Source organism: Callithrix jacchus, chromosome X, assembly GCF_049354715.1.
Source record: "Callithrix jacchus isolate 240 chromosome X, calJac240_pri, whole genome shotgun sequence".
NCBI lineage: Eukaryota > Metazoa > Chordata > Mammalia > Primates > Cebidae > Callithrix > Callithrix jacchus.
The window spans coordinates 26,615,470-26,632,259 of record NC_133524.1 but is presented as its reverse complement, the minus strand read 5'-3'; the positions used below and the strand labels follow the sequence as shown (position 1 = coordinate 26,632,259).

The 16,790-nt window shown below is 34.5% G+C and overlaps 1 long non-coding RNA gene across 1 annotated transcript in view; it reads right to left on the bottom strand.

The window, feature by feature from the left end:
- Window positions 1-2,074: 2,074 nt before the first annotated feature.
- The window catches only part of LOC144581216 (uncharacterized), a 229,321-nt gene continuing 214,605 nt past the window's right edge, over window positions 2,075-16,790 (bottom strand). Inside the window, exons 2-4 of the long non-coding RNA XR_013531791.1 lie at window positions 6,602-6,744; window positions 4,380-4,474; window positions 2,075-2,437 (exon numbers count right to left, since the gene is read on the bottom strand). This is a non-coding gene — a long non-coding RNA (uncharacterized LOC144581216). The remainder of the gene's footprint in view (window positions 2,438-4,379; window positions 4,475-6,601; window positions 6,745-16,790) is intronic.

Sequence of the window (16,790 nt, the reverse complement as noted above, 5' to 3'; positions counted from 1 at the left end):
TAAATGGTACCATTTTTAACATTTCCCAATTTTGCTAGAATATAGAAATACAATTGATATTTACGTATTAACCTTGCTAATACCATTATTAATTTGATTCATTTTTCTGTTGATAATTTTTTATTTTCTAAATAGACAATGATATCATATGAGGATTACAGTTATATTTCTTCCTTAAAACACACATACTTGCATTCATTATTATGACATTTTTGCACTCGGAACTTTCAATTTAGTGATGACAGAAGTGATTATAGAGTATGTCCTTTTATTCTTTTCCACACAGTTTTATTTATTTTCTTGTATAAAATCTTGACCAATTTAAGAAAGTTGTCTCCAATTTGTAGTTCTCTAAGAGGTTTTTTCTTTTTGGTAAATAATGTTTGGACATTGTATTTTATCAAATGCTTTCCCCATATCATCTATTGAAATGATCATGTGATTTTTAATCCTTTATTTCATAGTGTACAAAATGGCACTGATCTATTCTTAAATGTGAATCCAACATTTTATTCATGTAAAGCTACTTGAGCGTAATACATTTTATGTATATCATCTTGATTTTTGTATCAATTTTTCTGATACTGACCTGTAATTTTCCTTTAGCATAAAATTTGCATTAGGATTTTCAACTCAAAGTTTGCATTAGACTCACAAAACAAGTTGGGAAGTCTTCATAATTTTTTTTCCTAGAGGAATTTATATCAACTATATATCTTTTTTAAAAATTAAACTTTCAGAAGAATTTACTTGTGATGTAAGTTTTGCCCAGAGTTTTCTTTGTGAGGATTATTCAATAATATATTTAATGTATTTAATAAAATGTGGCTATTCAGAATTTTTTTCCTTTTCAGTTGATATATAATTGTAGATATTTATGGGATACATTCAATAATGTGTTTTATTAAGAAATTGCCCATTTTATCTAAGTTTGTAATTAGTCTAAGATTATTGATAACATCCTTTATGCTTTCTTAAATATCTGTGTAATCTGTAATAATTTATCTTTTTGGCATATATATTTCGTTTATTGTCTCAATCAATCTTGCCAGTGTATTGTCAGTGTTTTAGTCTTTTCAACGCACCATCTTTTCACTTGACTACCTCTATCACTTTCTATTCTACTGATTTCTTATCTTTATCATTTCTTTTTTAGTGTATTTGCATATAATATGCTGTTCTTTTTCTAATGTCTTGACATAGTTGTTTTCTCAGGCAGGATGCAGTCTGGAAATTAGAAATCATGCAAATACTTAAAACAGATGACTTTTAACAAATATCATTCTTTAATTCCTATTCTGAGCCTCAGATCACCACCAATGCTTTTTATCACTATAGATTTGTCATGGCATATACTCTTTTATACCTGGCTTTTTCATTCACTAAAATGTTCTCCAGATTCATCTAAGATAATGCATGTTATCAGTAGTTCTTTCTTATTACTAAGTAGTATTCCATTGTATAGATATACCCTAATTTGTTGATAGACATTTGTTTCCAGGTTTTGGCTATGAGGATCATCTTAATTTGTTTTCTGTTGCTAATAACATAATACCTGAAACTGGGTAATTTATAAAGAGAATATATTTATTTATTGAACTTATGGAGGTTAAGTCCAAAGTCAAGGGGCCACTGCTGGTGAGGTCTCTGTGCAGAGTCCCAAGTTGGCATAGGGTATCACATGGCAAGGGGACTGAGCATGCTAATGTGCTTGCTCAAGTCTCTGTTCCTTTTCTTATAAAGCCACCAGTTCCACTCCAGTGATAGTCTATTCATGCACGGATTAATGGGTTAATTCATTTGGAAGGACAGGGTCCTCCTGACCCAATTACCTCTTAAATGTACCCCCACCCCTATAATGCCACATTGGAGATTAAGTTTCAACATGAATTTTGAAGGAGAGGAAAATTCATACAATAGCAGGGTTAAAGATTATATGAACAGTAGTACTATATAAGTTTTTGTGTGGATATATATTATTTCTCTCAAGTAACTTGGTTTGGAAATTCTGAGTCATAGGGAAATCATATTGAGATATTAAAATGCAATTCTTAAGGTTTAGCTAGTGGTAACTCCTCTTATATTCTGTTAATAGATTATTATACTTCTCAGTATTAGGCACTTTTTTTTCATAACTTCATTGATGAATTTGTTAAGTGATGCTACACTTAAATCCTAGGCCTGAATTCATGGTAGTAAATGTTAAGTCCTAACATAGTGTTAGCAGTATTACAGTTACTTAATGTCATTTATTTTTTATAATAACCCAAAAGAGTCTGTACACTATTCTTAATTTTTAGATGAGGTATAAACTGAGCCAAAATGATATTAATTAACTTACCCAAAGATGCGAACCTAATATGTTGCAGAGCTAGGAATTGAACTAAGTTGTCTTCTCAAGTCTGTGTCTCTGTTACCATGAATTAAAGGGTAATACCTAAATGTTGAAACAAAAAAGAAAAAAGATGCAAGTGGAGTTAGTAGACACCACAGTGTTTATTTAAATGAAGTAGATTTTAGATGTCTAATTCAATATATGCAAATTACAGATTAATAAGTATAGAAATTAGAAGGCTAGCAAACAAGAAATTTAGGTAATTTTAAAACTCGCATTAATTTTGTCTATCTTGTTAGACTCCAGTAGTTCTCAAACTGGGTGAGGCTATTTATTTCAGAAGTCAGAGCTCAAATTATCTATTTAGCTATAACATATACAAACTGCATAGTTATGGAGGCCTGGGAAGGAATAATGGCACCAGCATATTTGACATCTGGTAATAGCTATTTCACAGATGGCCTTTTGTTGAGGCACTCTCACATGGTGGAAAAGGCAGAAGGGCTAAACACTGTGTCCACACATGATAGAAGAAATGGAAGGGCCAGGCAGCTGAAGCCTCCATGGTAAGGACACTAATCCCATTCATGAAGGCAGACCTCTCATAACTTAATCAGTTCCTCAAATGGTCCACCTCTTAATACGACCACATAAAATTCAGAAGAACACAAACACTCAAACCCTAACAATATGTATTTTTGAGTTTTCTTCTATTGATTGTAAAACACAAATGCCTATATAGCTGTCATATCATCACTATTTCTTGCCTGTTGACAACAAGGAATGAATGAAATATCTAGTGTTACCATATTAATCATGATGATAGGAAAAGTTCAATTATATGTCTCTTTCAAAGAAAAGTAACAGTTGTTTAATATCAATTTTTTGACTATATGAATTTCAAGAAATTACTTTAAAAAGAGGCTTTAAAATATTAACAGTTTATCTTCTCAAATATAGAAACTACATTACAATCTCTCTATGTAAACAGAATGTATGTTTGTTGAGGGCAATGTTTTTCGGTTTAACATCACAACTCCTATTGATATAGAATACTGCCATTGAGATTTTAATAATTTCCTGGGAGAAATAGTATCTTTGTTACTGAGAGACCTATAAGACAAGCATTTGACAGAAGAAAAGTCACATTTTCCACTGTCACCTGAAAAGGGTTCCTTATAGGAAGCAAAGGGCCATGTGCATTGTAAGATAGAAAGACAGGAATTGGAACTACTTAAACATGAAATGTCTGCTCATATAATTAGTTACTCAGTACTTGTAATACAGATTACAAATATTTTTCTATTTGCCCAAGGACAGAATTCCCTTGTATGAGCCATCCCTGATTTTATAAATTATAGTAGAAAAAAATCATAAAAGCAGTAGTCAATTTGGTTTAAAAAAAATACGACATCCAAGGTTTTAGAACTGACAGTTATTACAAACTGCACAAATTCTCAAAACTATTAACTGCCTTAAAAATAAACTGTTTCTTTCATATTTCACCATTCACAGAAACACCGACTTCATATTGCAAGAAACCCAGGCAAAATCTATATGGAATGCCATTTACAGAATGTCATAAAAGTAAAATGTGGCTAATGAGCTCTTCCCAATGCTTTGCATCATGCTCATTTCTAACTCTGCCTTTATGGCAGCTACTGTTCAGAAAAAAAAGCTCACCCATTCCATGTAAATCCGGCTGTTCCCTGCTCTAGTACCAGTGTTAGAAAACTCAATTTAAATGAAGCCTAATCACTTCTGCCAGTGGCAGTGCACTTCCCAGTATTCCTCACCCACCTGTACATTCTAGTATGACTTTGTTTCTTGCAGTTCTCAGCCTTACTCAACTTCAACCACACTCTAATTGGCTGGCTGGGGATTCCACTGTCACTCAAGCTAAACCCCAGGATCATTGAGAGAATTGGAAGCTGAGTTTGCAGTTTGAGTTTGGTTCCCAGGGCACATTATTTCCTGGACTTTTTATTTTTTTAAGCTCTTATAACTAGCCAGAGAGAAAGTAAACCAATGCATGAAACGGTACCTTAAAATACAGCAGATTTTTTTTCTGACAGGTTTAATTGTTTAGTTCCATGCTCGTGGTCAAGAAGGGAACTGAAAGCTTGTCTTCACATTTTTCTGTGAAAAAAATGAATCAAGACATCATTCCGTGGCCCTTTTCAACAACCATTGGTTTACCACTTTTAAAATGATCTCTTGTGAAATGAACATTATTTGGAAAGTTAGCAGCACTTTTCTGTGAGTACCTACTCAGACAAATTAAGATTTAGTTTTCTGCTTCTAGATTGGAGCTGTTAGCCTCAAATCATTTAAATGTTTTAAATTGACAAAATGAGAAATATTTCTGGATTGTTACTAATGTCCCTAACACTATGTAATATAAGAGAAATCATATCTCAATTATGCTGTGCAAACATCAAGGGACATATTAGTAGCTCTGTGTCACTGAGTTTTAATTTCACTGACAATGAACAAAGGACCAGTTGGTGGAATCTCTTACTGTGTGATAAGTATAGGAGGGTTACAAAGAAACCTGACACACAGTCTTTGCCTTCAGGTAGTTCCCATCTTATGAAGGAGATATTTACATAGAAAATGCCTGTTTATATATAAAAAGTACAAACCATAGGCAAAAATTAATAAAGTACTTCTGAGAAGTTGAGAGATCACTGAGGTAGGTATTTGTCTCAGAGTTATCACTCTACTAGCCATTTTCACTTCTGCTTTTCTGATCAAAGGCAGAGCAGCAGCAGCAGCAGAAGAAAGCCCAATCATTGGTTACATTCAGCTCTCAAATAATTTGAAGTGTCTTTGTGTCATTCAGCAGGAACATATAGTATGGCCATTGCACAATTCATTTCCATGAGTGAATTGTAAACCTGACTAACATCAAAACTACAAATTTGCCACATTGACCTAAGCAATGAAAAACAATCTTTTTGCCCTAAATTTAAATTCATCTGAACAAGTACCAGACTAGAATTGACTCCTAGGGAACCAAAGTGAGCTTTTCTTTTTCTGTCTTTTCTTTTCTTTTTGATTAGCTTATAGCATTTACTTTCCTTTCTTAAAGATTAAAGATGCTGTTATGTATATACATATGTCTCTTTGGTTTTTGATCAAATATTCTTAAAATAACACAATATTTTTTAAATGCCTTGTTTTCATTTCCTTGCATAAATTTCCCCTATGCTAATTTTTATTTCCAATCTTGGTCAATTAAACATTGTAGTATATATTTTCCAGTTGTTGCTTGTTTTTCCCCTTTTCACAATTATCTTATTTAACTTTATCATATGCTTGAACCATTTTGTTTCTACTAGACACAATTTAAGCAAATCTCCTCAATAAAAGAAAGGTTTGTTGTTACTCAATTCAAAACAACATTAAGTGGAATGTTAACCTTACTTACAATGTTCTCACTTCTGAGGAGCTCTGTCATGTCATTGAGTTAGCTTTTATTACCTCCAGAAATTCAAATGGCTTATCCCTTTAAAATAGAACATCCAATCAAACAGTAGATACAGAGTACCTACTCTGCTCCTAGGCTCACACAAATCACAAATCTAACTCACTGGAATAGGCACTGAGAAGGACAGAGTGAGCCTCATTGTCTAATTTCCTATTATATAAAATTTGTTCTGTATCATTTAAGAATTTTTTTCTCTCTAGAGGAAAGTCCCTTAAGTATCTTTATCTGAAACAAGCTATTTTATTAAATAATCTAGGCAATTTTCCTACATCTTTATTGTTTGTTGATGAGGATAATGTTAATTTGGGGGTTATTGAGTCTAAAAGCAAGCTAGAGATTTATATGAGATTTTGTTTTTTTCAGTGATTTCAGCTTTACCAGAAAGCTGCTCCCCTTCTGCAGTTAACTTGCTGAAAGACAGTAACTAAAATCATGTGGCATAGAAGGAAAAAATATCAGTTCTTTAAATATGTAAATTTAACTAGTAATCATTGGTAGGTCTCTTAAATTCCTCAAACCTCAATTTACTGATCTAAAATGAAAACATTGAACAACATATTTTTTAAGATCTGCTATAGATAGAGATTGAGATAAAGATCGAGATAGATATGGAAAAAAGCTGCCATTACATGAAAGCAAACTTAGAAAATTTAATGATTAAGCTCGTAGATAGCCCAGAACCATTATTTACTTCATTTCCCAAAACTTCCCCTTTTCCTCCCATCCAGATGAATCTCTTGGACCACCCAGTGTTCTCACTCTTTCTACTTTACCTCACCATTGTTCTTCCAGTCTTCTCAGATCCCTTCCATCCTCACAAGTCCGGCTTCCTTTCCCTGACAATCTCTTGGTTCAGTCTGATCACGCACATTAAGGTAAGTGGCTTCAGATTCTGAGTGTAGCAGGCAGTGATGAACTAAAGTGGTATAATAAAAAAACATCATAAATTGCTATCTTGGTAAAATTGATAATTTAATGATGTAACATCAATATATTGTTACACTAACAGCATCTCTCTTCTCCCCTTCTTACCATATTACTATTGTCCTATATTTGTTTTGAGCAGGACCTAAGAAGGGCTACATCGATATATGCTAATATCACATTTTAGAAAAGAAGTTAGGAGGTAAATAGCATGCTTTCAACATATGCATCTGAGGCATTCTCCACATTGTTTGTCTTTTCATAAGCAGGTATGTCCTGGTGAAAGTTGTTTTCCTACTGTTTTCAGCGAGAAGCAGTCTCCACTGTAGGAGGGCATTCAAGCTTTTATTTCCCTGGGGATCAAGCACATTAAGAAATTGTACCTTCTGATTTCCATCTCAAATCAAAAGGATGCCTGTTCTATGTCTTGATTATTCAAGTTCTTGTAGATAAGCTGATAAATAATTTTAAATAATATGCAAATGATCGCTCATTAATGTGGTGTCCACACTAGTAAGTATTTAATTTTTAAATTTTATTTATTTTTCGAGAAAGGGTCTCGCTCTGTCATCCAGGGTAGAGTGCAGTGGCACAATCATAGCTCACTGCAGCCTGGAATTCCTGTGCTCAATCAATCCTCCAGCTTCAGCCTCCCAAGTAGCTGGGACTACAGGCACAGACGCCACTATACCCAGCTAATTTCTGTATTTTTTGTAGAGACAGGATCTCAATATGTTTGCCAGGCTAGTCTTGAACTCCCGGGCTCAAAGGATCCTCCTGCCTTAGCCTCCCAAAGTGCTGAGATTACAGGTGTCGGCCTTCACACCTGGCCAGTATTTCTGTTTTTAAAAGTCTTCAGTAACTATACTAAAAGAATCCAAGTATATAACCATGTGAAAATTATAAGTTCAACTGAAGGACTAGAAGGGAAGAAATATTATGGGCTTGGGAAATTTTTAGAATTCCTATTATATAACAATGAGGAGAATGCTTATGAATAAAATTATCAATAAGTGTTTGTTTGAAAACAAAATTAATGCCTTTGTCTGCTAAGGATCTATTATACAGAAGACTGAATGACTATATACATAGAAGTTTTTTTTGTTTTTGTTTTTGTTTTTTGGTTTTTTTGAGATAGAGTCTTGCTTTCTCGCTCAGGTTGGAGTGTAGTGGCACGATCTTGGCTCACTGCAACCTCCACTTCCCAGGTTCAAGCAATTTTCCCTGCCTCAGCTTCCCAGTAGCTGGGATTACAGGCACCCACCACCACACCCAGCTAATTTTTGTATTTTTAGTAGAGACGGGGTTTTACCATGTTGGTCGGGCTGATCTTCAACTCCTGACCTCAGGTGATCCACCCACCTCAACCTCCCAAAGTGCCAGGATTGCAGGCGTGAGCCACCACTCCTGGCCAGAAGTTCTTAAATATAAATGCATGTGTGTATGGCAATTCAGACAGAATGTTCATCTGTACCTACCCTATGACTCTAAAGCTTACAACCACTTCAACAATTTTCTCTGTACAATAAGCAATATAAATGCCAATGTAACAAGATATCATAAGGCAAATTTTTCTCTTAGAGAAACTTTGCCATCACAAAATTCCTGTTCCCTTCCTATACTTCTTCCACATCTGTACTTAATCGGTGGTTAAAACTAAACATAGAGTAGACCTTGCTTCAGTTTTCTATCTTTGAGATAAACTATTTAAACCGACAGCCAAAGTACTTGAAGTCTTTGTGGAGGAAAAGATCAGGAAACATTGAAGGCAAAGCATATGGGATTTAGAGGAAAAGTAGCTGTAAGTAAGAGGGATTTTGAACATGTTGACATTTAATGCATATGTAAGATTTTATGCAAATAAACATATAGCTTTTTTCATGGAATCAATACCTCTGATAATCTGATTCTGATACCATTGTCATTTGGTTTAAACAGAAAGATTTTGAGTAATTCAATAACAATTCAACTGCTTATTTGTAAAGCACTCTGATGGCTATAATAATCAACATCCATAAGCTAACAATGTACATCTGAATTTCTTAAGCAGATCATGATTATATAATGTTTTCAGCAATACAGAACAACTGAAATACAAGACATTTGAAATGGATTATTCCCTCCATGATATTTTTCTGTTATTTAAATGATATTTCATCATTCTTATTTCTGTCCTATTAATGCTCCTCCTCCAACTCTGATGTGTAGAGGCATCTCATATGTCAAAATACGAAAAACCAAAATATGACTTTTGATTCTTGTTCCTCCCAGCCACAACAATGAAACTGGCTTCACATTAAGTCATATTTAGTTTGAACAGCTGTCCCAATCTGCCTAGGACTGAGGGTTTTCCCAGGACTAGCACTTTCAGTGCTGAAACTGGGAAAGTCAGACATGCCAGGATGAGTAAGTCACACTAAGTCATCATCCATGTACACTCATGCATCACTTAATGATAGGACTACATTCTGAGAAGTGCAGCATTAGGCAGTTTCATTGTTGTGCAAACATCGTAGAGTGTACTTACATAAACCTAGATGGGATAACCTGCTACACACCTAGACTATATGCTGTAACCTATGCTCTTAGGCTACAAACCTATACAGCATGTGACTGCACTGAATGCTGTAGACAATTGTACACAATGGTAAGTGTTTGTATATTTAAATATATCTACATAGAAAAAGGTACGGTAAAAATACAGTATAAGAAATAAAACAAGGAAACACCTATACAGTACATTTGCCATGAATGGAGCTTACAAGACTGAAAGTTGCTCTGGGTGAGTCAATTAATGATTGGTGAGTAAATGTTAAGGCCTAGGACATTACTGTGCATTACTGTATGCTTTATAACATTGTACACTTAGGCTACACTAAATTTATTTTTAAATTTTTCTTTCTTTAGTAATAACACTGACATCAGCACAAATATGTGAGTACTATGTTGTGCTATGTGATGTTACATCAGCTATGATATGTACAGGCAATAGGAATTTTTCAGCTCCATTATACTCTTATAAGACCACTGTCATCTATGTGGTCCATTGTGAACTGAAACATTATGTGGCACACGACTGTAGTTTTTCTAAATCAAAATCTAGGTGTCACTCAAAATTCCTCCTTTTTCTTAATTCTCTAGATCTAAACCATTAGTAAATCTCGACGTTTCTGCTATTAAAATGACCCCTGAACTCACCACTCTTTACCTCTCATCTGTAGCCATAGCAGATAGAGCTACCATGACCCCTCACCTGTGCTACTATGGTGGCTAAGGAAGTATTCTTCCTTTAGCCTTGCCCATTTACAAAACTCCGTACCTGTGAATACAAGGTCATACATGACCTTGTCTCATTTTCTGCTACTCTTGAACCTGCCACTAAAATTCAGTTATGCTGTCTTTTGTTCCTGTTCCTCAAAGGTGCTGAGTTTGATCCTTTCAGGAGATCTGTACAACACTGTTTCCATAGATTGCACTGATTTTCACCTGTTTTTTTTTTCTGTAGCTAATTACAGTGCTTGCCATGCTGCATATTCCAAGATTACATAGAACCTCCACAGAGAACCTTCTTTGACCATCCAATCTAAAAATCCACTCAGTGACTTTCAATCACATCACCACAATTTAATTCTCTGCATAAGAAGTATTACTATCTGATATTTTCTTGTTTTTACTTGTTTATTCTATATATTAAAGTTAAATTTTTACAATAGATAAATAGAACATAATCCTTTAATACAGATGTAAAACTATATGCAATGAAATATTCAAAACTAATTCTAATGTGTATCTTTGGGAGGGAAATCATGGGTAATTTGTGTTTTGTTATTTTTGCTTTCTATATATGCCATATTTCTGTTACATTCAATGCTTTTATAATTTTATATTAAACAAAATCAATATAATAAAATCTTCCAGCCTCTCCCTGGAAGCCTCACTGAGAGTTGTATAGCAGGCCCTAATCCCCATTTTTTTTTTTTTTTTGGCGTGTCTTTATCATAGTACCTCTTGGATCACTTGCAATTTTCTCTTTGTCTTACCCTAGATTCTGACCTCTAGTGATCAATAAAAGGCAAGGTCTGTGTCTTTGAGTTTTCATTCCTAGTATCTACACCATATAAATAAACTCTGCCTTTGAACATTTCCATTCATAGTTATGCCATCTAGACTGCTATTAGCCATAATTTTAAAATGGTGTTATACTCCTAATTACTATCTACACGTTTGCTTACATAGTTTTTCTTAAAATACAATCTCATCATATGTCAATAAGTTGTGTTAATTAAGCCTGTCACTTGAAACTGCTCAACCAACCAGTTCACTTCCCTTTTAAATTTCAATAATGATACATGGCGAATGGCTCAGGATAGTTTAGATTTCCTATATTTTGTTGCATCAACCACATAAATATATCATAACTGGATTATGTGTTTCACTGGCTTTGGTTTTATCCAAAATAATATGTCCACTGTAGAAAGTTTTCTTAGAAAAATAGTTCTAACCACAGCAATTAGGCAAGAAAAAAAAATAAAGGGTATTCAATTAGGAAAACAGGAAGTCAAATTGTCTCTATTTGTAGACGACATCATTGTATATTTAGGAGACCCCATAATCTCAGCCCAAAATCTCCTTAAACTGATAAGGAACTTCAGCAAAGTCTCAGGATACAAATAATGTCCAGAAATCACAAGCATTCCTATACACCAATAACAGACTTAAAGAGAACCAAATCAAGAGTGAACTGCCATTCACAATTGCTACAAAGAGAATAAATACCTAGGAATACAAGTAACAAAGGATGTAAAGGACCTCTTCAAGGAGAACTACAAACCATTGCTCAACAAAATAAGAAAGGACACGAACAGATGGAGAAACATTCCATGCTCTCATGGTTACAGTGGAGAAACTTTCCATGCTCTCATGGTTACAAAGAATCAATATCGTGAAAATGGCCATACTGCCCAAAGTAGTTTACAGATTCAACACTATCCCTATCAAGCTACCAATGACCTTCTTCACAGAACTGGAAAAAAACCACCTTAAACTTCATATGGAACCAAAAGAAAGCCTGCATAGCCAAGACAATCCTAAGCAAAAAGAACAGAGCTGGAGGCAGCACGCTACCTGATTTCATACTATACTACAACGCTACAGTAATCAAGACAGCATGGAACTGGTACCAAAACAGAGATATAGACCAGTAGAACAGACCAGAGGCCTTAGAGGCAACACCACACATGTAAAATCATCTCATCTTTGACAAACCTGACAAAAACAAGCAATGGGGAAAGGATTCCCTGTTTAATAAATGGTGTTAGAAAAACTGGCTAGCAGTGTGCAGAAAGCAGAAACTGGACCCCTTCATGACACCTTATACTAAAATTAACTCCAGATGGATTAAAGACTTAAACATAACACCTAACACCATTAAAACCCTAGAAAAAAACCTAGGCAAAACCATTTAGGACATGGGCATAGGCAAGGACTTCATGTCTAAAACACCAAAAGCATTGGCAACAACAGCCAAAATAGACAAATGGGATCTAATTAAACTCCAGAGCTTCTGCACAGCAAAAGAAACAATCATTAGAGTAAACTGGCAGCCAACAGAATGGGGAAAAAATATTTGCAATCTACCCATCTGACAAAGGGCTAATATCCAGAATCTACAAAGAATGCAAACAGATTTATAAGAAAAAAAAAACCCATTCAAAAGTAGGCAAAGGATATGAACAGATACTTTTCAAAAGAAGACATATGAAGCCAACAAACATATGAAAAAATGCTCATCATCACTGATTATTAGAGAAATGCAAATCAAAACCACATTGAGATACCATCTCATGCCAGTTAGAATGGCCATCATTTAAAAATATGGAGACAACAGATGCTGGAGAGGATGTAAATAAATAGGAATACTTTTACACTGTTGGTGGGAGTGTAAACTAGTTCAACCATTGTGGAAGACAGTGTGGTGATTCCTCAAGGACCTAGAAATAGATATTCCATTTGACCTAGCAATTCCATTACTGGCTATGTAGCCAAAGGATTATAAATCATTCTATTATAAAGACACATGCACACATATGTTCATAGCAGCATTGTTTACAATAGCAAAGACCTGTAACCAACCTAAACGCCCATCAACGATAGACTGGACAAGGAAAATGTGGCATATATACACCATGGAATACTATGCAGCCATAAAAAATGATGAGTTTGTGTCCTTTGTAAGGACCTGGATGAATCTGGAAACCATCATTCTCAGCAAACTGACACAAGAACAGAAAATCAAACATCGCATGTTCTCACTCATAGGGTGTTGAACAATGAGAACACACGGAGGGGAGCATCAGACACTTTGGTCTGTTGGGGGGATCCAAGGGAGGGACAGTGCGGGGGGTGGGGAGGGATAACATAGGGAGAAATGCCAGATGTAGGTGATGGGAGGATGGAGGCAGCAAAGTACATTGCCATGTAGTACCTATGCAAGAATCCTGCATGATCTGCACATGTACCCCAGAACCTAAAGTACAATTAAAAAAAAGAAAAAAAGAAAAATATATTTTCTACTATAAAATCTTTCTTTAATAAGCAAAATATTTGAACAGACACCTCACCAAAAAAGACATACAGATAGCAAATAAACGCATGAAAGATGCTCATAACCATTAGTCATTAGGAATATGCAAATAAAACCAATAATCCAATACCACCGCATACCTATTGTATGTAATAAAGACTATACCAAGTGTTTGCAAGGATTTGGAACAATTAGACACTCATATAATCCTGGGGAATGTAAAATGGTTCAAATTATTTGGAGAATAATTGGACTGAGTTTTGTAATAGGTGCATATTTAGATTTTTAAGGAAATATAATTTTTAATCCTATCAGAGTTTCAAAAATTAAAAATCATGGCATTTATATTCTAGAATTAATATGTCTGTGTTTCTCTCCCTGAATTTGTCTTTCTTTTCGTTGAGTGTGCAAAGAAAATAGCACAAAAACTCATGACAATCTAATGATGTAGAAAACATAAATCTATCACAAGACAACATTTTAAGTCCTGCAACTTAAAATGTAAATAATCTACCACTGATTTTGCAATGTTGAAAAAGTTAACAAATATTAGAAATTCTAAGGACAGCACTCTGTAAGTGATTCTAATGATTCTAATGATATCACTCTATAAGTGATATACAGTGATATCATTAGAATCAGTATAAGTGTTATAGTCACTTATAAGTGAGATGTATGTTCTCACTCATAAGAGGGAGCTAAGCTATGCGGAAGCAAAGGCATAAGAATAATTCAGTGGACTTTGTGAACTTGGCATAATGGGTAGAAGTCGGGTGAGGGATGTTTACACATTGGGTACAGTGTACACTGCTGGGGTGATGGATGCAGTGAAATCTGGGAAATCGCCACTAAAGAACTGATTCATGTAACCAAATACCACCTGTTTCCCAAAAACCTATTGAAAAAAAATAATAAATAAATAAATAAATAAAATTCCATAGTGCCACGGTTGAGAAATGCTGTAATAGAAACTATGAGACATACAAACAGCATAAGGCATAATTACTGTGTTTTAGGAGTTTGCAAGCTAAATCCTTTTCAAAATTCTATATAGTGAAAACAGCCTTCAATTTCTCATATTTCTTTCCCCTGCTCTGGCCCATGTTTCAGATCTACAGGAAAGCCAGGAGTTATGAGTGAGGCATTCTGGGCAGCACCAAGGTGACATTGGTGCTGAGGCCATGGGTGTATGGCCCTTGCTGGGGCTGGCTGTTCACTGGAATCTGCACTATTCTCAGGGTGACAGTGAATGACCAAGCCATTTTTACCTTCAGGTGGTCTGTAGCTCTGAGGCCACCCAAGGACACCAGAGTCAGGCCATGCAGCTCTGGTCAGGGGTTGGTGGAGGTAATATTAAAAATCTTGGTATGTATGTTTGAAATAAATATGCCTGTCTTTCTCTCCTTGAATTCGTCTGTCTTCTCACTGAGTGTGCAAAGGAAATAACACAAAATAACAAAATCATGACAATCTAGTGATGTGGAAAACATAAATCTATCACAAGGCAACATTTTAAGTCCTACAATTGTTATGTAAATCATTTACTCCTGACTTTTCAACACAGGGATAGTTAACAAACATTAGAAGTTCTATCACTCTAATTTATATCAAGTACCATGAAATTAGAGAACTAACTTCTCTTGGACGAATTAAGTAAGGTGATGTATGTCTTGCAGCTTACAAATAAGTGAGAGGTTTCCAGGTGAAAGTTAGGGAAAGGTGATACAGGAAGAAGCAATATCATTATGAAATATATACAATGGTAAGGAAGTTAGAATGCATGGATTTTAGAGAAAACTGGAAGGAGAGAGGGTTACAGATATGGATAGGGAATCAAGTTACAAACAAATATATTTGTATGTGGAGCTGAGGAGAGAGTGTTTATTCACTAGAAAACTGAGAGCCATTTGAATACAAGATTAGAAGTCTTAGGTGATTAATCTGACAGAACAGTAGAAGATGAATTTAAATAAGAGGACTTAATGTTAGTAAGAATGCATGAGTATCTTAAAATAAAATATACTGGTACAAATTATTGCCTTTGAGATAGCTTCAAAATGTATCTTATTTCTTATTTTAGATTATTTAGATGTATCAAGCTATATATTATCAAACTATCTCTTACTCATTTCCTTTTGTGTTTGGTTTTACCTTCTGCAAAACCATGAAATTAATACATTCTTTCAAACCAAGCGTGTATATAAGGCAGTGTCTAAAAATCATTCTTTAAAACAATACAAATATTTTAACACTTAAAGAATACTGAGCAAACTGCTAACATTTTTATACACCAACAGCATGTACAAAAGGTTAAAAGATAACAAAATCAAAATTCTGTCCTCTAGACCACCTGTTCTATGACATTGTAATTACCATCCTAAAATGGCTCTAATTTAACATTTATCTAAGTTAGTTTTAAATGGAGATTTTTTTGTAATAGCAATTTTAGTTCTCACAGATACAAGGAATATAAATATTTTGCCTGAGGAATCACTCAAGATCTGATTATTAGTCTACAATCTGCCATGTTATTAAGAATTTTGAATAAAAGTAAATAAGAGGTATAAATACCATGTCTTTTATCTCTGAATAAAGTTTCATTTCACTTCATTTGTAATGTTCAATAGCAGAGTAGGTTGACTATAATTAATAATGTATTACATATTTCAAAATAGCTAGAACAGAGGACTTGAAATATCCTGAGTATAATCAGATGTATTTTTTTCTAAGCAACTGTAACAAACATAGAGAAAGCTGAAATACATCTCTAGATCTATGTTTGAAAACATTGGAGAAATATTAATGCAGTGAAGATTCAAGGGATCAACTTGCCAAGAGAAGGAAATCCAGAACAGTGAGCCTCAAATACTCCATGGCTTTATTTTTTGAGGCATTTGTAAATTCACAATTAGTATGAATCCAGGCAGAAAGCAGTGGAGTAAGAGGATGGGAAGATGAACAGAGATACAAGTAGTTTTATGCAGATCAAGTGAAAAAAACCTAAGGGTGTGGCCTAGGAAATACAAAGGGCCCTGGTAGCCACTACAGATACTCAGTTGTTACGGCCAAAGATTTAACAGTGAAATAGATTAACCTGTAAAAATACCAAAGCCCTGTTTGGAAACGGTTCAACCCCAGATTGGGTTAGGTTTATTTATGCTGTATATCACTGCTTGCCAGAATCAAAGTAAATTTCCTCAAGAGTACATCATCCAGTGATGCAAATTATTTCACAGTGTGTTCTGTATAATGTCCATAAATTCATTAAAATGTAAGCAGTCATATGAATGTAAGACTAAGTTCATGAAAAAGAAAAGACAAAATAAACAACAGAAGTAGAATCTAAGAGATTCAGATATTGGAGTTATCAGAGGTGAGCTTTAAAATGACTACAATTAATATGTTTAAGAAAGTAGTTGACAGCATGAAGAATTTCAGAAGACCACAGAAAACTA